This window comes from Pecten maximus, chromosome 7, assembly GCF_902652985.1.
Source record: "Pecten maximus chromosome 7, xPecMax1.1, whole genome shotgun sequence".
In the NCBI taxonomy this organism is placed as follows: domain Eukaryota; kingdom Metazoa; phylum Mollusca; class Bivalvia; order Pectinida; family Pectinidae; genus Pecten; species Pecten maximus.
The window spans coordinates 21,611,383-21,634,868 of record NC_047021.1 but is presented as its reverse complement, the minus strand read 5'-3'; the positions used below and the strand labels follow the sequence as shown (position 1 = coordinate 21,634,868).

The 23,486-nt window shown below is 39.6% G+C and overlaps 1 protein-coding gene across 1 annotated transcript in view; it reads right to left on the bottom strand.

The window, feature by feature from the left end:
• The window catches only part of LOC117330710 (cysteinyl leukotriene receptor 2-like), a 42,830-nt gene extending 41,441 nt beyond the window's left edge, over positions 1-1,389 (bottom strand). Inside the window, exon 1 of the mRNA XM_033889162.1 lies at positions 966-1,389. The gene's annotated coding sequence lies outside the window, so the exon portion shown is untranslated. The remainder of the gene's footprint in view (positions 1-965) is intronic.
• Between the last annotated feature and the right edge of the window lie 22,097 nt (positions 1,390-23,486).

Sequence of the window (23,486 nt, the reverse complement as noted above, 5' to 3'; positions counted from 1 at the left end):
CACGTGTTATTCGGTAATACAGGGGGCTTTGTGCTAAACCACATTGACATCGGTAGCACTTAATGAGATCCGTGGTATATACTTTGATCTATATCAGAGATTTATTAATGTTTTAAATCGTACAAATCAGCGTGATATATCTAAGTATACAACAAGCACCATTGTTTGTGTTATAAATGATAGCATACATATTACCTTTGTGACGGAAAAATAAAAGTATCAACTCCTTTATATATCAGTATCTATATATCGTCTTTTGTCAACTTTTATTTTCATTTGCGACCTAATTATATACATGTACGAATTACATTACAACACGAGCCTATTACACTATAGAACATTGTTATGCTGTAACATCATTACATTACACTATGTACAATTATTGTACCACAACATCATTACACTATGTACATTTGTTGTACCACAACATCATTACACTATGTACATTTGTTGTACCACAACATCATTACATTACACTATGTACAATTGTTGTACCACAACATCATTACACTATCTACAATTGTTGTACCACAACATCATTACACTATGTACATTTGTTGAACCACAACATCATTACACTATCTACAATTGTTGTACCACAACATCATTACACTATGTACAGTTGTTGTACCACAACATCATTACATTACATTATCTACAATTGTTGTACCACAACATCATTACATTACACCATATGCTATTGTCATATGACAACATCATAACATTGCACTCCGTAACATTGCTGTGTTACAACATCATTATATTTGTGCTGCAATATCAATACATTGTACTATGTAACATTGTTTCTAATCCATAAGAGAATTAGAATAACAATTAAAGGAAAAAAAACTGAACGTTGATTTTCGTATTACGCCAAAAAAGCTTAAAAAGTAAATTCACTAATCCAAAATTAAGAATTAAAAGCATGTGATAAATTCAGTATTTTTTTGAAGAAGCTCGCTTACCTTTGTGTGTCTGCGAAGACTACGGACACAGAGTCCGTCATACACTTCGAAAATGTTAATCCTAGGAATCGGCTACCCTTGTATAGGGCTCCTATCAAAAGGGATACGTAACTTTGGTCAGTACAACTGTCCTCGACACAATGGTATAGATAAAAGGAGCCAGTACATACGTAAAGCCATGTGGCTGAACCGGTAATTAAAACACACTAACAACGCCTTGATCAAAGCATGATGCCAGTATTGTATCAATATCGTCTACTTCCAGTCGCTACTTTTTTCACCTTTACCACGAACCTAGTGACGCACGGACCGTTACGTCGACTTTAATTCTCCTTAGACTGTACAGTAGCTGGATTGTTTTCTGATCACCTGACCTGATGGGGACGGTATTGAATTGTTATCACAATAACATGATTGTTCCATATACTGTTCAATAAACACTCGAACATCCCGTCAAGTACGTCTACCGCTGTAGCCTAAGCAGATTGATAAGTCTTACGGAGTTTCTTTATTCACCAGCTGGTTTGATGCCTGCTATAGTAGTTCCCGAGCAGTGATGTTCCTATCTCGTGAAGGGCATGACAGCAGTAGCCAATACACGCGCAGTTCACGCAAAAGCGCCCATCAATCAGCACATATCGATATTAAAGGGATGCATATAGCTTACAAAACACCTAGTCACGGACATGTCCATAATAATTAACACACATCACTATTACGAGGATACACATACCTTTCCTAATACCTCGAAAAGACAAAGATAGTCTGTCAACATAGCTCGGTATAACGGTAAAACACCTAGATATCACAATGGTACCCACATCTGTCGACATACCTCGATAACACGAGCATACCTATAGCTGTCAACATACCTCGATAACACGAGCATACCTATAGCTATCAACATACCTCGATAACACGAGGATACTTATAGCTATCAACATACCTCGATAACACGAGCAATACCTATAGCTATCAACATACCTCGATAACACGAGCAATACCTATAGCTATCAACACACCTCGATAAAACGAGGATACCTATAGCTATCAACACACCTCGATAACACGAGCATACCTATAGCTGTCAACATACCTCGATAACACGAGCATACCTATAGCTGTCAACATACTTCGATAACACGAGCCTACCTATAGCTATCAACATACCTCGATAACACGAGCAATACCTATAGCTATCAGCACACCTCGATAAAACGAGGATACCTATAGCTATCAACACACCTCGATAACACGAGCCTACCTATAGCTATCAACATACCTCGATAACACGAGCAATACCTATAGCTATCAGCACACCTCGATAAAACGAGGATATCCACAGATATCAACATACCTCGATAAAACGAGCATACCTATAGCTATCAACATACCTCGATAACACGAGCATACCTATAGCTGTCAACATATCTCGATAACACGAGCATACCCACAGCTATCAACACCTCTCGAAAAAACGGGCATATCCACAGCTATCAACACATTTCGATAAAACGAGCATACCTATAGCTATCAACACACTTCGATAACACGAGCCTACCTATAGCTATTAACACACCTCGATAAAACGAGCATACCTATAGCTATCAACACACCTCAATAACACGGGCCTACCTATAGCTATCAACACACCTCGATAACATGATCGTACCTATAGCTGTCAACATACCTCGATAACACGAACATAACTATAGCTATCAACATACCTCGATAACACGAGCCTACCTATAGCTGTCAACATACCTCGATAACACGAGCCTACCTATAGCTATCAACACACCTCGATAAAACGAGGATATCCACAGCTATCAACACATCTCGATAAAACGAGCATACCTATAGCTATCAACACACCTCGATAACACGAGCCTACCTATAACTGTCAACATACCTCGATAACACGAGCATACCTATAGCTGTCAAAATTCCTCGATAACACGAGCCTACCTATAGCTATCAACACACCTCGATAACACGAGCCTACCTACAGCTGTCAACATACCTCGATAACACGAGCCTACCTATAGCTATCAACACAATTCGATAAAACGAGGATATCCACAGCTATCAACACACCTCGATAAAACGAGGATATTCACAGCTATCAATACACCTCGATAACACGAGCATACCTATAGCTGTCAACATTCCTCGATAACACGAGCATACTTACAGCTATCAACACACCTCGATATAACGAGGATATCCACAGCTATCAACACAATTCGATAACATGATCGTACCTATAGCTGTCAACATACCTCGTTAACACGAACATACCTATAGCTATCAACATACCTCGATAACACGAGCCTACCTATAGCTGTCAACATACCTCGATAACACGAGCCTACCTATAGCTATCAACACACCTCGATAAAACGAGGATATCCACAGCTATCAACACATCTCGATAAAACGAGCATACCTATAGCTATCAACACACCTCGATAAAACGAGGATATTCACAGCTATCAATACACCTCGATAACACGAGCATACCTATAGCTGTCAACATTCCTCGATAACACGAGTATACCTACAGCTATCAACACACCTCGATAACACGAGCCTACCTACAGCTGTCAACATACCTCGATAACACGAGCCTACCTATAGCTATCAACACAATTCAATAAAACGAGGATATCCACAGCTATCAACACACCTCGATAAAACGAGGATATTCACAGCTATCAATACACCTCGATAACACGAGCATACCTATAGCTGTCAACATTCCTCGATAACACGAGCATACCTACAGCTATCAACGCACCTCGATAACACATGCATACCTATAGCTATCAACACACCTCGATAACACGAGCATACCTTTAACTATCAACACACTTCGATATAACGAGGATATCCACAGCTATCAACACATCTCGATAAAACGAGGATATTCACAGCTATCAACACACCTCGATAAAACGAGGATATTCACAGCTATCAATACACCTCGATAACACGAGCATACCTACAGTTATCAACATACCTCGATAACACGAGCATACGTTTAACTATCAACACAATTCGATAAAACGAGCACACCTTTAACTATCAACACACCTCAATGACACGAGGATATCCCCAGCTATCAACACACCTCGATAACACATACATACCTATAGCTATCAACACACCTCGATAACACGAGCATACCTATAGCTATCAACACACCTCGATAAAACGAGGATATCCACAGCTATCAACACATCTCGATAAAACGAGCATACCTATAGCTATCAACACACCTCGATAACACGAGCCTACCTATAACTGTCAACATACCTCGATAACACGAGCATACCTATAGCTATCAACATACCTCGATAACACGAGCCTACCTATAGCTGTCAACATACCTCGATAACACGAGCCTACCTATAGCTATCAACATACCTCGATAACACGAGCCTACCTATAGCTGTCAACATTCCTCGATAACACGAACATACCTACAGCTATCAACACACTTCGATAACACGAGCCTACCTACAGCTGTCAACATACCTCGATAACACGAGCATACCTATAGCTATCAACACACCTCGATAAAACGAGGATATCCACAGCTATCAACACATCTCGATAAAACGAGCATACCTATAGCTATCAACACACCTCGATAAAACGAGGATATTCACAGCTATCAATACACCTCGATAACACGAGCATACCTATAGCTGTCAACATTCCTCGATAACACGAGTATACCTACAGCTATCAACACACCTCGATAACACGAGCCTACCTACAGCTGTCAACATACCTCGATAACACGAGCCTACCTATAGCTATCAACACAATTCAATAAAACGAGGATATCCACAGCTATCAACACACCTCGATAAAACGAGGATATTCACAGCTATCAATACACCTCGATAACACGAGCATACCTATAGCTGTCAACATTCCTCGATAACACGAGCATACCTACAGCTATCAACACACCTCGATAACACATGCATACCTATAGCTATCAACACACCTCGATAACACGAGCATACCTTTAACTATCAACACACTTCGATATAACGAGGATATCCACAGCTATCAACACATCTCGATAAAACGAGGATATTCACAGCTATCAACACACCACGATAAAACGAGGATATTCACAGCTATCAATACACCTCGATAACACGAGCATACCTACAGTTATCAACATACCTCGATAACACGAGCATACGTTTAACTATCAACACAATTCGATAAAACGAGCACACCTATAGCTATCAACACACCTCGATAACACGTGCATACCTTTAACTATCAACACACCTCAATGACACGAGGATATCCCCAGCTATCAACACACCTCGATAACACATACATACCTATAGCTATCAACACACCTCGATAACACGAGCATACCTATAGCTATCAACACACCTCGATAAAACGAGGATATCCACAGCTATCAACACATCTCGATAAAACGAGCATACCTATAGCTATCAACACACCTCGATAACACGAGCCTACCTATAACTGTCAACATACCTCGATAACACGAGCATACCTATAGCTGTCAACATACCTCGATAACACGAGCCTACCTATAGCTATCAACATACCTCGATATAACGAGGATATCCACAGCTATCAACACAATTCGATAACATGATCGTACCTATAGCTGTCAACATACCTCGATAACACGAACATACCTATAACTGTCAACATACCTCGATAACACGAGCATACCTATAGCTATCAACATACCTCGATAACACGAGCCTACCTATAGCTGTCAACATTCCTCGATAACACGAACATACCTACAGCTATCAACACACCTCGATAACACGAGCCTACCTACAGCTGTCAACATACCTGGATAACACGAGCATACCTATAGCTATCAACACAATTCGATAAAACGAGGATATCCAAAGCTATCAACACACCTCGATAAAACGAGGATATTCACAGCTATCAATACACCTCAATAACACGAGCATACCTATAGCTGTCAACATTCCTCGATAACACGAGCATACTTACAGCTATCAACACACCTCGATATAACGAGGATATCCACAGCTATCAACACAATTCGATAACATGATCGTACCTATAGCTGTCAACATACCTCGATAACACGAACATACCTATAGCTATCAACATACCTCGATAACACGAGCCTACCTATAGCTGTCAACAGACCTCGATAACACGAGCCTACCTATAGCTATCAACACACCTCGATAAAACGAGGATATCCACAGCTATCAACACATCTCGATAAAACGAGCATACCTATAGCTATCAACACACCTCGATAACACGAGCCTACCTATAACTGTCAACATACCTCGATAACACGAGCATACCTATAGCTATCAACATACCTCGATAACACGAGCCTACCTATAGCTGTCAACATACCTCGATAACACGAGCCTACCTATAGCTATCAACACAATTCGATAAAAAGAAGATATCCACAGCTATCAACACACCTCGATAAAACGAGGATATTCACAGCTATCAATACACCTCAATAACACGAGCATACCTATAGCTGTCAACATTCCTCGATAACACGAGTATACCTACAGCTATCAACACACCTCGATAACACGAGCCTACCTACAGCTGTCAACATACCTCGATAACACGAGCCTACCTATAGCTATCAACACAATTCGATAAAACGAGGATATCCACAGCTATCAACACACCTCGATAAAACGAGGATATTCACAGCTATCAATACACCTCGATAACACGAGCATACCTATAGCTGTCAACATTCCTCGATAACACGAGCATACCTACAGCTATCAACACACCTCGATAACACATGGATACCTATAGCTATCAACACACCTCGATAACACGAGCATACCTTTAACTATCAACACACTTCGATATAACGAGGATATCCACAGCTATCAACACATCTCGATAAAACGAGGATATTCACAGCTATCAACACACCTCGATAAAACGAGGATATTCACAGCTATCAATACACCTCGATAACACGAGCATACCTACAGTTATCAACATACCTCGATAACACGAGCATACGTTTAACTATCAACACAATTCGATAAAACGAGCACACCTATAGCTATCAACACACCTCGATAACACGTGCATACCTTTAACTATCAACACACCTCAATGACACGAGGATATCCCCAGCTATCAACACACCTCGATAACACATGCATACCTATAGCTATCAACACACCTCGATAACACGAGCATACCTATAGCTATCAACACACCTCGATAAAACGAGGATATCCACAGCTATCAACACATCTCGATAAAACGAGCATACTTATAGCTATCAACACACCTCGATAACACGAGCCTACCTATAACTGTCAACATACCTCGATAACACGAGCATACCTATAGCTATCAACATACCTCGATAACACGAGCCTACCTATAGCTGTCAACATACCTCGATAACACGAGCCTACCTACAGCTGTCAACATACCTCGATAACACGAGCCTACCTATAGCTATCAACACAATTCGATAAAACGAGGATATCCACAGCTATCAACACACCTCGATAAAACGAGGATATTCACAGCTATCAATACACCTTGATAACACGAGCATACCTATAGCTGTCAACATTCCTCGATAACACGAGCATACCTACAGCTATCAACACACCTCGATAACACATGCATACCTATAGCTATCAACACACCTCGATAACACGAGCATACCTTTAACTATCAACACACTTCGATATAACGAGGATATCCACAGCTATCAACACATCTCGATAAAACGAGGATATTCACAGCTATCAACACACCTCGATAAAACGAGGATATTCACAGCTATCAATACACCTCGATAACACGAGCATACCTACAGTTATCAACATACCTCGATAACACGAGCATACGTTTAACTATCAACACAATTCGATAAAACGAGCACACCTATAGCTATCAACACACCTCGATAACACGTGCATACCTTTAACTATCAACACACCTCAATGACACGAGGATATCCACAGCTATCAACACACCTCGATAACACATGCATACCTATAGCTATCAACACACCTCGATAACACGAGCATACCTATAGCTATCAACACACCTCGATAAAACGAGGATATCCACAGCTATCAACACACCTCGATAAAACGAGCATACCTATAGCTATCAACACACCTCGATAACACGAGCCTACCTATAACTGTCAACATACCTCGATAACACGAGCATACCTATAGCTATCAACATACCTCGATAACACGAGCCTACCTATAGCTGTCAACATACCTCGATAACACGAGCCTACCTATAGCTATCAACATACCTCGATAACACGAGCCTACCTATAGCTATCAACACAATTCGATAAAACGAGGATATCCACAGCTATCAACACACCTCGATAAAACGAGGATATTCACAGCTATCAATACACCTCAATAACACGAGCATACCTATAGCTGTCAACATTCCTCGATAACACGAGCATACTTACAGCTATCAACACACCTCGATATAACGAGGATATCCACAGCTATCAACACAATTCGATAACATGATCGTACCTATAGCTGTCAACATACCTCGATAACACGAACATACCTATAGCTATCAACATACCTCGATAACACGAGCCTACCTATAGCTATCAACACACCTCGATAACACGAGCCTACCTATAGCTATCAACACACCTCGATAAAACGAGGATATCCACAGCTATCAACACACCTCGATAACACGAGCATACCTATAGCTATCAACACACCTCGATAACACGAGCCTACCTATAGCCGTCAACATACCTCGATAACACGAGCATACCTATAGCTATCAACATACCTCGATAACACGAGCCTACCTATAGCTGTCAACATACCTCGATAACACGAGCCTACCTATAGCTATCAACACAATTCGATAAAACGAAGATATCCACAGCTATCAACACACCTCGATAAAACGAGGATATTCACAGCTATCAATACACCTCAATAACACGAGCATACCTATAGCTGTCAACATTCCTCGATAACACGAGTATACCTACAGCTATCAACACACCTCGATAACACGAGCCTACCTACAGCTATCAACACACCTCGATAACACGAGCATACCTATAGCTATCAACATACCTCGATAAAACGAGGATATCCACAGCTATCAACACACCTCGATAACACGAGGATATCCACAGCTATCAACACACCTCGATAACACGAGCATACCTATAGCTGTCAACATTCCTCGATAACACGAGCATACCTACAGCTATCAACACACCTCGATAACACATGCATACCTATAGCTATCAACACACCTCGATAACACGAGCATACCTTTAACTATCAACACACTTCGATATAACGAGGATATCCACAGCTATCAACACATCTCGATAAAACGAGGATATTCACAGCTATCAACACACCTCGATAAAACGAGGATATTCACAGCTATCAATACACCTCGATAACACGAGCATACCTACAGTTATCAACATACCTCGATAACACGAGCATACGTTTAACTATCAACACAATTCGATAAAACGAGCACACCTATAGCTATCAACACACCTCGATAACACGTGCATACCTTTAACTATCAACACACCTCAATGACACGAGGATATCCCCAGCTATCAACACACCTCGATAACACATGCATACCTATAGCTATCAACACACCTCGATAACACGAGCATACCTATAGCTATCAACACACCTCGATAAAACGAGGATATCCACAGCTATCAACACACCTCGATAAAACGAGCATACCTATAGCTATCAACACACCTCGATAACACGAGCCTACCTATAGCTATCAACATACCTCGATAACACGAGCATACCTATAGCTATCAACATACCTCGATAACACGAGCCTACCTATAGCTGTCAACATACCTCGATAACACGAGCCTACCTATAGCTATCAACATACCTCGATAACACGAGCCTACCTATAGCTATCAACACAATTCGATAAAACGAGGATATCCACAGCTATCAACACACCTCGATAAAACGAGGATATTCACAGCTATCAATACACCTCGATAACACGAGCATACCTATAGCTGTCAACATTCCTCGATAACACGAGTATACCTACAGCTATCAATACACCTCGATAACACGAGCCTACCTACAGCTGTCAACATACCTCGATAACACGAGCCTACCTATAGCTATCAACACAATTCGATAAAACGAGGATATCCACAGCTATCAACACACCTCGATAAAACGAGGATATTCACAGCTATCAATACACCTTGATAACACGAGCATACCTATAGCTGTCAACATTCCTCGATAACACGAGCATACCTACAGCTATCAACACACCTCGATAACACATGCATACCTATAGCTATCAACACACCTCGATAACACGAGCATACCTTTAACTATCAACACACTTCGATATAACGAGGATATCCACAGCTATCAACACATCTCGATAAAACGAGGATATTCACAGCTATCAACACACCTCGATAAAACGAGGATATTCACAGCTATCAATACACCTCGATAACACGAGCATACCTACAGTTATCAACATACCTCGATAACACGAGCATACGTTTAACTATCAACACAATTCGATAAAACGAGCACACCTATAGCTATCAACACACCTCGATAACACGTGCATACCTTTAACTATCAACACACCTCAATGACACGAGGATATCCCCAGCTATCAACATACCTCGATAACACGAGCCTACCTATAGCTGTCAACATACCTCGATAACACGAGCCTACCTATAGCTATCAACATACCTCGATAACACGAGCCTACCTATAGCTATCAACACAATTCGATAAAACGAGGATATCCACAGCTATCAACACACCTCGATAAAACGAGGATATTCACAGCTATCAATACACCTCAATAACACGAGCATACCTATAGCTGTCAACATTCCTCGATAACACGAGCATACTTACAGCTATCAACACACCTCGATATAACGAGGATATCCACAGCTATCAACACAATTCGATAACATGATCGTACCTATAGCTGTCAACATACCTCGATAACACGAACATACCTATAGCTATCAACATACCTCGATAACACGAGCCTACCTATAGCTGTCAACAGACCTCGATAACACGAGCCTACCTATAGCTATCAACACACCTCGATAAAACGAGGATATCCACAGCTATCAACACACCTCGATAAAACGAGCATACCTATAGCTATCAACACACCTCGATAACACGAGCCTACCTATAACTGTCAACATACCTCGATAACACGAGCATACCTATAGCTATCAACATACCTCGATAACACGAGCCTACCTATAGCTGTCAACATACCTCGATAACACGAGCCTACCTATAGCTATCAACACAATTCGATAAAACGAAGATATCCACAGCTATCAACACACCTCGATAAAACGAGGATATTCACAGCTATCAATACACCTCAATAACACGAGCATACCTATAGCTGTCAACATTCCTCGATAACACGAGTATACCTACAGCTATCAACACACCTCGATAACACGAGCCTACCTACAGCTGTCAACATACCTCGATAACACGAGCCTACCTATAGCTATCAACACAATTCGATAAAACGAGGATATCCACAGCTATCAACACACCTCGATAAAACGAGGATATTCACAGCTATCAATACACCTCGATAACACGAGCATACCTATAGCTGTCAACATTCCTCGATAACACGAGCATACCTACAGCTATCAACACACCTCGATAACACATGCATACCTATAGCTATCAACACACCTCGATAACACGAGCATACCTTTAACTATCAACACACTTCGATATAACGAGGATATCCACAGCTATCAACACATCTCGATAAAACGAGGATATTCACAGCTATCAACACACCTCGATAAAACGAGGATATTCACAGCTATCAATACACCTCGATAACACGAGCATACCTACAGTTATCAACATACCTCGATAACACGAGCATACCTATAACTATCAACACACCTCGATAAAACGAGCACACCTATAGCTATCAACACACCTCGATAACACGTGCATACCTTTAACTATCAACACACCTCAATGACACGAGGATATCCACAGCTATCAACACACCTCGATAACACGAGCCTACCTATAGCTATCAACACACCTCGATAACACGAGCATACCTATAGCTATCAACACACCTCGATAAAACGAGGATATCCACAGCTATCAACACACCTCGATAAAACGAGCATACCTATAGCTATCAACACACCTCGATAACACGAGCATACCTATAGCTATCAACATACCTCGACAACACGAGCATACCTATAGCTATCAACATACCTCGATAACACGAGCCTACCTATAGCTGTCAACATACCTCGATAACACGAGCCTACCTATAGCTATCAACATACCTCGATAACACGAGCCTACCTATAGCTATCAACACAATTCGATAAAACGAGGATATCCACAGCTATCAACACACCTCGATAAAACGAGGATATTCACAGCTATCAATACACCTCGATAACACGAGCATACCTATAGCTGTCAACATTCCTCGATAACACGAGTATACCTACAGCTATCAATACACCTCGATAACACGAGCCTACCTACAGCTGTCAACATACCTCGATAACACGAGCCTACCTATAGCTATCAACACAATTCGATAAAACGAGGATATCCACAGCTATCAACACACCTCGATAAAACGAGGATATTCACAGCTATCAATACACCTTGATAACACGAGCATACCTATAGCTGTCAACACACCTCGATAACACGAGGATATCCACAGCTATCAACACACCTCGATAACACGAGGATATCCACAGCTATCAACACACCTCGATAACACGAGCATACCTTTAACTATCAATACAATTCGATAAAACGAGGATATCCACAGCTATCAACACACCTCGATAAAACGAGGATATTCACAGCTATCAACACACCTCGATAAAACGAGGATATTCACAGCTATCAATACACCTCGATAACACGAGCATACCTACAGTTATCAACATACCTCGATAACACGAGCATACGTTTAACTATCAACACAATTCGATAAAACGAGCACACCTATAGCTATCAACACACCTCGATAACACGTGCATACCTTTAACTATCAACACACCTCAATGACACGAGGATATCCCCAGCTATCAACACACCTCGATAACACATGCATACCTATAGCTATCAACACACCTCGATAACACGAGCATACCTATAGCTATCAACACACCTCGATAAAACGAGGATATCCACAGCTATCAACACATCTCGATAAAACGAGCATACCTATAGCTATCAACACACCTCGATAACACGAGCCTACCTATAACTGTCAACATACCTCGATAACACGAGCATACCTATAGCTATCAACATACCTCGATAACACGAGCCTACCTATAGCTGTCAACATACCTCGATAACACGAGCCTACCTATAGCTATCAACATACCTCGATAACACGAGCCTACCTTTAGCTATCAACACAATTCGATAAAACGAGGATATCCACAGCTATCAACACACCTCGATAAAACGAGGATATTCACAGCTATCAATACACCTCGATAACACGAACATACCTATAGCTGTCAACATTCCTCGATAACACGAGTTTACCTACAGCTATCAATACACCTCGATAACACGAGCCTACCTACAGCTGTCAACATACCTCGATAACACGAGCCTACCTATAGCTATCAACACAATTCGATAAAACGAGGATATCCACAGCTATCAACACACCTCGATAAAACGAGGATATTCACAGCTATCAATACACCTTGATAACACGAGCATACCTATAGCTGTCAACATTCCTCGATAACACGAGCATACCTACAGCTATCAACACACCTCGATAACACATGCATACCTATAGCTATCAACACACCTCGATAACACGAGCATACCTTTGACTATCAACACACTTCGATATAACGAGGATATCCACAGCTATCAACACATCTCGATAAAACGAGGATATTCACAGCTATCAACACACCTCGATAAAACGAGGATATTCACAGCTATCAATACACCTCGATAACACGAGCATACCTACAGTTATCAACACACCTCGATAACACGAGCCTACCTACAGCTGTCAACATACCTCGATAACACGAGCCTACCTATAGCTATCAACACAATTCGATAAAACGAGGATATCCACAGCTATCAACACACCTCGATAAAACGAGGATATTCACAGCTATCAATACACCTCGATAACACGAGCATACCTATAGCTATCAACACACCTCGATAACACGAGCATACCTACAGCTATCAACACACTTCGATAGAACGAGGATATCCACAGCTATCAACAAACCTCGATAACACGAGGATATCGTAGGTACATGTAAAACACATTGATCTAGCTTTTACATTGAAAAGTTGGTTTTATACTAATGTTTAACGGCCAGTCAACCGCTATCATCATTTAAAGAACGATCTCCCCTGCATGTTTGTGGCGAAGATGTTTAGAGACGCTGCAGTTGTTTGACTCCTTGTTATAGCGCGAAAGTGCCTCACTTTTGGCCATAAGTAAGGCGTTCCCCCCAACTAGGAAGGCTTTCGGATCTGTTCTTTGGCCGGGACATACCAGAATCTCTAAAAGCGGTAGTTGCCGACTGCCGATTCGTCTTTGGTCAGTATGTGACCCCGTGAGGTGTCCTGTTGTATGCCTTCGACAGTATGATTCAGTTAGATATCACTATACTGTGACATCTATTATATCACAAGGAGGCCAATACTTACATAGCTCATCCTATCATATTCATACGACTCGAACACAGGGAATATGGTCCTTGAGTAACCATAGCTGTTGAACCAAAACCAAGCAAATATATATGTCAAACACCGACAGTTTTGTTTTAATTATTTTTACAACATACATTTAATATAGGAACTTTTGTTGAGTCATCTTTAATTTCGCACTGCAGCTTACCAAGACACCAAGAAAGTTATATTCGATAACAGTATCTAATTAACAACCTTTGTAATACATCTTGAGTTCATATATAATACCATAACGAAAAATAACAACTTTCTTGAATTTATCTGTCATTAAGCAGAATTTGCTTATGAATCTAACATCTGTGGTTACCCTTCAAAAGGCACGCGTACACACATGTACATAAAACTATATTGATGTATATCACAATCTTAAATAGCCATTGTCTGCTGAAATACAGCATGACTCTTTGATTCATACCAAAGATATTGTCCTCTTTTCAAAGGTGTACAATAAATGTTCGAATTTAAACAACCAGTCACTTTGAACACTTGATTCGTTAAATATATAAGCATGCTCACATGCTGTGCGTTTGAAGCTTACATGGATTATATTTTTCACATTTAGTTATATCTCAGAGGAGACCCATTAATGAAACCAATTGTAACCTGCGGTATAAGTTGTTGTCCCTGTGTTGGGTTTGATCTCCGAATTACCAGTACAATTTTCTTAGTTTATGCTTCCACATGTTATCTAAAATTAAATCCTGGTTAAATATCTTTCAGATTAAAATTTCAAGTTTATTTTATACACCTGTTCCCCTTTTCCCTATTTTCTTTTAAAACTAGATCCTAATGGTTTTCTTCAATTTTATAAATGAGAGCAAATAATGCTATATCGATATCGCATTTTAGATGCTTCCGTAAACCCATGCTTCTTCATTATTTTAAATGAATGTGTGGTCATTTTGTTAAACTTTGTATACAGCATGGTTATATGACCTTATCCAAGTAATTTATTCAACACCATAATAAGTATTATTTCACCAACATTTCTAGGTTAACAAATAAAAAAAGTAGAACAATTTTCTTCCGAAAGAGCATATCCATGTTATCTTCATTTCATATCACATTCAATACTTATCTATAGTGTCATCTTGTTTCCCGGTAATATCTGTAAAATTAATTGGTGAATCGCTAGACAACTCATTAACACGCTTATTGAAAGCACAGACTATGATTAAATTCAGATTCATGAACAAAAATATAGTCTATTAAAACTGATGTATTGGTATATAAAATACTTATAATTCTCGCAGAAGCATATTTGGTTTGTGTCTAAGATAAACCAAGGGGTCAAAATCTTTCCTCCAACCTGCTCTCTATTGCCATTTATACCATATCCCCCAAACTGGCTCTATTTCCCTTAATAGCATATCCCCCAACAAACCTACTCTATTACCCTTAATACCATATCCCTCAAACCGGCTCTATTTCCCTTAATAGCATATCCCCCAACAAACCTGCTCTATTACCCTTAATACCATATCCCCCAAACCGGTTCTATTTCCCTTAATAGCATATCCCCCAAACCTGCTCTATTGCCCTTTATACCATATCCCCCAAACCGGCTCTATTTTCCTTAATAGCATATCCCCCAAACCTGCTCTATTGTCCTTAATAGCATACCCCCCAAACCTGTTCTATTACCCTTTATGACCATGTCCCTCGAATCTGCACGCCTATATTTACAAATGCTTGATCCAATTCATTATCAAAAACTTCGTCTAGCGTTAAGTGCTTTTCGTCTGTGTATTGAAATTATCCCTCCATGATCCATTTTGTACTTCAGCTAAAATCGAACCCAGAAAATTCAGCTTTTGAATGTCAATCCAAACTATACCGAACGTTTTGAACAAAATGAAAAAAAAAATCATCTTTTGGCAAAAAACAACTGCTTTCTTTCATTCAAATGGAAAGATTACCTGAAATTGCAGCATCGACGGTTCGGCTGCTTGATTTCAAATATATAATGAATTGTAACAAAGTACTCTCCCGGTCCGATATACGAGTTTTTTTCTGAGAGCACCTCACAATATCACTCCTACACCCTTTATATACAATGATGATTATATGGTAGAGAAGAAAGTGGCTGCAGCATGTGATGCTGGAAATGTATCTTCTTAATACCTCATTTTTTTTACAGCTGAAACCGTTACGATTCTGGCTTTAGATACAAAAGCAAACAACGATACTACGAAAGATCTCTTTGGACACATTGTCGGTACAGTAACGTAAAACATAAAAAAAAATCGAAACTTTAGGAACAAATTTGAGAAAAAATGTAGGGTTTCGCATATTTAAATCTTAATGAATTGTCATTTTACTTTTTATATATTGCAGGTCATGTCGGAGCTATCGGAAATGAGAATGCTGATAAGACTTGTCAGGCAGCTGCTAACCTACAACAAAATTACATTAAACTGCCATATTCAATTTTTTAACAACCAACAACGAACCTGATCAAATTTAACCGGCAAGAACATTTGACGCAAACGGTAAACAAACTGCGCGATATTCACCCCAAAGAGGGCATGTGTGGCGGAGATAGAGCCAATCGTCGAGAGGAAGTTGACCTCTCGCGTTTGCTTGCGCATTGTCCATACATATAGCACCCATAGTTATGTTTCACGAAAGGAAAATCCTCTCTTTTGTCATTCCTACGATCATCCTTTTACTGCCCAGCATTTTATGATGGAGTGCTCCGATTTCAAACAGACTCGCGAGACCTTTTTCAATGCTATGTCTATGAAATGCTTGTTCGATACAATTCCTTCATCGATTATATTTGATCAGGTATGTGCAGTAGAACTATACAATAGAATATACTCTACTATACTATATACGATATGTGTTTTGCTACTAGTTAATATCAGTGTTATTTTTAGATTTGTACCTTTTAACATTTTAGCTACAGTTTAACATTATGCTTTTTTTTCGGTGGTTTTCCTTTTAATATGGTGTTGTTTTGTCGATGGACCGTAAATCATTGCAATACAACAGATACATCACCTTATATAACTATGTCCCTCAAACCTACTATATGTCTATCACCATTTTTGAAAATGTCCATCGAACCCTCAATCTCTCTGTATCGTCCTTTATGACAATGTCCCTCAATCTGTCTCTATCGCCATTTATGACCATGACATTGTCTGTCTCTATCGCCCTTTATGGCAATGTCCCTCAAGCCGTCTCTATCCCCATTTATGACCATGACCTTCAATCCCTCTCTATCTCCCTTTATGACAATGTCCCTCAATCTCTCTCTATTGTCCTTTATGACCATGTCCCTCAACCCGTCTCTATCGCGCTTTAAGACCATGTCCGTCAAACCTGATCTATTGCCCTTTATGACCATGTCCCTGAGCATGCTCTTCGTTACCAGCACTTATCGTGGCCTTCAAACATGCCCTATAACTTTCGTCTTTTATGAAAATGTCGAAGCTGCTCTATAGCTCTTTATGACCATGTTCCTCAAAAGAGTTCTATCGGCCTATATGGTCATGACCCTGATACCTGCTCTACTGCCTTTTTTGACCGTGTCCCTCGAACGTGCAATACCGCCCATATTTACAAATACTTGATCCAATCCATCGTCAAGGGTTATGTCTGGCGTTATGTGTTCTTCGCCACAAGCTTTTGTATTGAAGCAAACGATCCACCGCTTTTTCTATGAAGGGCAATATTGTTCCTTCATGTTTCCCTTCAACTTTTATCCAACCCAGAAAATCCAGCTTTTGAGATATTTTTGTTTAGTCCAACCTATACTGAACTTTTTGAACAAAAATGAAAAAACAAAAAAACAAAACAAAACACCACATTTCGTCATTCATATTTGGATCTTTGTTTCATTGATAAAGAAAACCTACCTGTAATTTCAGCTTTGACCAATCGGGTACTTAATGTAAATGATATAATGAATTATAATAAAGTACTCTCCCGGCCAAATATATTAGCTCTTTTTCTAAGAACATCTCAGAAAATCCTTCCTTCACCCTTATACATGTATAAGAATATCACTAAGGTAGGGAAGACAGTAAGTAGCATAAATAGAATTTCAAAGGTATATCACGTTATCGTTTTAATTGGTAATCTTCTAGAGTTTTATTTAAAGTTTGATTGTTGTGTTTTAATCTAGTGTTGTTTGGCCTTAAATTGTTTAAATTATTTAAATTGTCGATGGGCCATAAAACAATATAGTACAATACAAGAAATTCGTCGCCTTTTATGTCCATGTCCCCAAAACCTGTTATGTCGCTCTTTATGTCCATGTCTCTCAAACTTGCTCTTTGTTCTTTATGGCCATGGCTCTCAGACCTGTTCTGTCGCCCTTATTGGCCATTGCTTTCAAACTTGCTCTGTCGCCCCTTATGGCCATGGCTTTCAGATCTGTTCTGTCGCCCTTTATAACCATGTCTCTCAAACTTGCTCTGTCGCCCCTTATGGCCATGGCTCTCAAACCTGTTCTGTCGCCCTTAATGGCCATGGCTCTCAGATATGCTATATCGCTCTTTATGGCCATGTCTCTCAGAACTGTTCTGTTGCCCCTTATGACCATGTCTCTCAAACCTGTTCTGTCGCCCCTTATGACCTAGGTTCTCAGATCTACTCTATCGCTCTTTATGTCCATATCTCTCAGACCTGCTCTACCACCCTTTATGGCTATGGATCTCAGACCTGTCCATGTCCCCAAAATCTGTTCTGTCGCTCGTTATGTCCATTGCTCTCAGACTTGCTCTGTCGCTCTTTATGGCCATGGCTCTCAGACCTGTTCTGTCGCCCTTTATGACCACGTCTCTCAAACTTGCTCTGTCGCCCCTTATGGCCATGGCTCTCAGACCTGTTCTTTCGCCCCTTATGGCTATGGCTCTCAGACCTGTTCTGTCGCCCTTAATGGCCATGTCTCTCAGAACTGTTCTGTTGCCCCTTATGACCATGTCTTTCAAACCTGTTCTGTCGCCCCTTATGGCCATGGTTCTCAGATCTGCTCTATCGCTCTTTATGTCCATATCTCTCAGACCTGCTCTACCACCCTTTATAGCCATGTCTCTCAGACCTGTTCTGTCGCCCTTTATGATCATGCCATCATTACCAAGTTACCTTGTGTTATTCTCCACTTACAGATTATAACACAGAGAAAATCATAGAGGAAAAACATCTGATACCGTGTACCGAATAAGTTATTCTAAATATCTGCAATTTTCATCACGGCCTTACCGAACGTTCATACAAGTTGACTTAATAATACTCTGGAACGGTTCTATTGTAGTAAAAATCACGTTGGTTTAACTTTAGTGTCATTTCAACAATGGAATTAATTACGCGAAATGTTGAAAATGTTGTCACTCTCTAGCTGCTAAATACATGCATCCCTGTCTTCCTTTACTTGCAGGGAAAATGAGCTAATTCACTGCAGCAATATTTTCCTCGCGGGCAAAATATAATATGTTCTGCTTATTTTCATCTCTTTTTGTGCGTGTAATTTATCCCCATTGTTGATGATATTGTATAGTGGAATCCCGTCAGTCAGGACATTCCGTTTCCATAGGTATGTCAGAACCACCTGTATCGGTGAATCTTCATGAAATGTACCTAATACTTGTAACTTTTATTTTTACATGTAGTATAAGATCGAAGCGTGTTCAATTTTCAACTATTCGACTAACAAGAAAAAAGTCGACTTGAGTCTGGTTGTAATGAATCTGTTTGGTTACACTGCTTTATTTTTAACTCCATAGCACACTGTGAAACTCTTCAAAGTAGTATTACACGGGTTCTATCAATATAATGTTAGATGTGAATAGTTATTACGAAATACGAATTAAAATTTTGCCTTTACGGTTTGGTCACACTGGACTATTCAGAACGTGTCTTGTAGTCGCTATTTTTGATAGAATATAAACACTACCAATACATCAACATTTCACTCAATTATATAGATCATACAAATGTCTTTTGTCAGCCAGATGGGAACCGGGCACCACAAATACCAGAATCCAATAGTAAGAAGTGAATCGAGCACAAAAATAGTACGGAGATATCCCGTATGCCCAGCGTCTTCAATAAATGAATGACATTACGGACATTGGTATGTATCACACATATGTTTTAGTTTAGTTTTAGTACATTTTAAAACGGTAATGCAACCCTTACTTATTACATTGGCTTAGCAAATTTGCGGAAGCAATGTTATGTGCTATACAATATATAACTGATATATATTAACTGATCCTATCTGTTTATTCCATTACCATGGAAATTCTAAAAATAGCATTTTCTACATTAAAAAAAACATATATAATGTTTTTTCCTTAGTTAAGATATGTTCCCAAATTCAATTCATTTTGGCGTTACCGTATCTAACTAAATTTGTACCAAAAAGTGATAATACTGTGTTTGTATTTGGTGCAATCCTTTGAGATAGCAGATGGTGGACACTTTTTTTTGGAATTTCAGTCTTCTAAATTTTGAATTTCATGTTTTTTTTGTGGTGATGAGGAACTTTCTTGGACAATTGAAACCTTTTATTGTCATCGTATAATAGCGTTTGAAGACTATATTGGAGGTGAGGTAATGGAATCTAAGACTTACATAGTGTGCGAGCCCCAAACAGTGATGAGTAGAACATTGTCATCAAGCTTTTCTGAGTATACGTTCCATCCTTAATCACATAAGCGTTTTCCGTTTTTCCACACACAACCAGTTTTTAGGTATTATGTCTGGTCAAAAAAGTCAAACGGCTTCCTACCACTAGCAATTCAGACATTTGCCGTCTACTCCAGTGTTGATTCATAATTTTCCCAGAATATGCAACAAGAGTATCATAAATGCCTGGAAAAAATGGCATGATGGGACACCACCTTCAGCAACGCAACTTCCAGCATTCCGTTTAACCCGGTAACCATTGACGTAGTGCTGAGAATACCTTATCGGCTACGAGAACAGACTGTAAAAGCATAATAAGTACTCTTTTGAAATTGAAGACATTCATTTGATCAACGACGGAAAATGATAGAATAGATTTGCTAATATTTACGGAAATCTACTATGGAGTTGCTGTGGATATTAACGCAGCTATAAGTGCATTTCATCAAATCCGTGGGAAACTTGACTCTGTGTCCTTCATACAGCCGCAGAATAAGATGCATGTACTTCCAATAGTGTTATAATAAAACTTTCAAGATATCTTCTACATTCCAATCTGATTTAAATGTTAAGTTTAGATATAGTAGCTTTATGATTTGTCATCACATGATGTAATCATTTTTCATCTTTTACGTGACCTGAATTATCTTTAAGTGTACAATAATCGACAATAGTTTTTGTTATAATTTTTTCAAAAAGTATTTAAAGTAATTATTGATGGTCAAGTGTTGCTTGGGTGTAAAGTGTATGTGCTGAGAACTTGTCATGAGAATGCTTCGAATCGAAGAGAATATTGTGTCCATTGGTCGTTGAAAGCTTCAGCTTTATGTATTAAAGTTGTCATTAATATCATGTAATGATATATGTATTTAGAAGAAATGCAATATAGAACTTAGCTGTATAATATGCAAATATAGTCGGTCGAATTACTCTTAACGCTGTGAAGAAAAAGCTCTTTTGGCCTTTTTGCAGTGGTTGTTAAGGGCACGGGGAGTAATATTTATAGCATATTTATTCATTCAACAAAATGTTTTCCTGATTTGACCAATAAAAACACTGCTTACAAAAAACAATGAGAGAACTTTAAAGCTGCTCCGGTAGATAATTCATATATATGCATGTAACTGAATATAAAAAAAGGAATGTTCAGTAATACCAAATATGTTTCACTCGTGTGCCTAACATTTTGATGTTTTTCACTCGTGCTACGTGTATCAAAATATAAGTCTAACTCGTGAAATGAATTTGCTACTGACGACACTGTTATATATCCTCTATTTAACTTCCCGAGCACTCGAGTTATTATCTCGATAGCTCAACAGATTATCTCGAGTGCTCGACTTATAATCTCCAGCGCTAACATCATGCATACATGCACTCAGTATCATATCTCCAAAAAGCCACTCAGTACAGCACAAAACCCACACCGTATCTCCAAAGGCCACTCAGTACAGCACAAAACCCACACCGTATCTCCAAAGGCCACTCATTACAGCACAAAACCCACACCGTATCTCCAAAGGCCACTCAGTACAGCACAAACCCCACATCGTATCTCCAAAGGCCACTCAGTACAACACATACCCCACATTGTATCTCCAAAGGCCACTCAGTACAACACATACCCCACATTGTATCTCCAAAGGCCACTCAGTACAGCACAGACCCCATATCTAATATCCAATAGAACACTGAGTGTAGCACAGACCCGATATCGTATCTCCATTACGTCACTTTGTGCAACGCAGACTCTATATCTTGTCTAAAAAAAACTCACTCGGTACAAGACAGACCCCATATTTCATCTTAGAAAAACAGTCCCCCCCCCCCCCAAAAAAAACCTCAGTGCAGCACAAACTCATATGTTATCTCTAAGTGGTCACTCTGTACACGCAGACGAGATATCATATCTCTAAAAAGCCTCTCAGTGCAGCACAAACTCATATCTTATCTCCATTAGGTCACTCAGTGCAGCACAGACCCCATATGC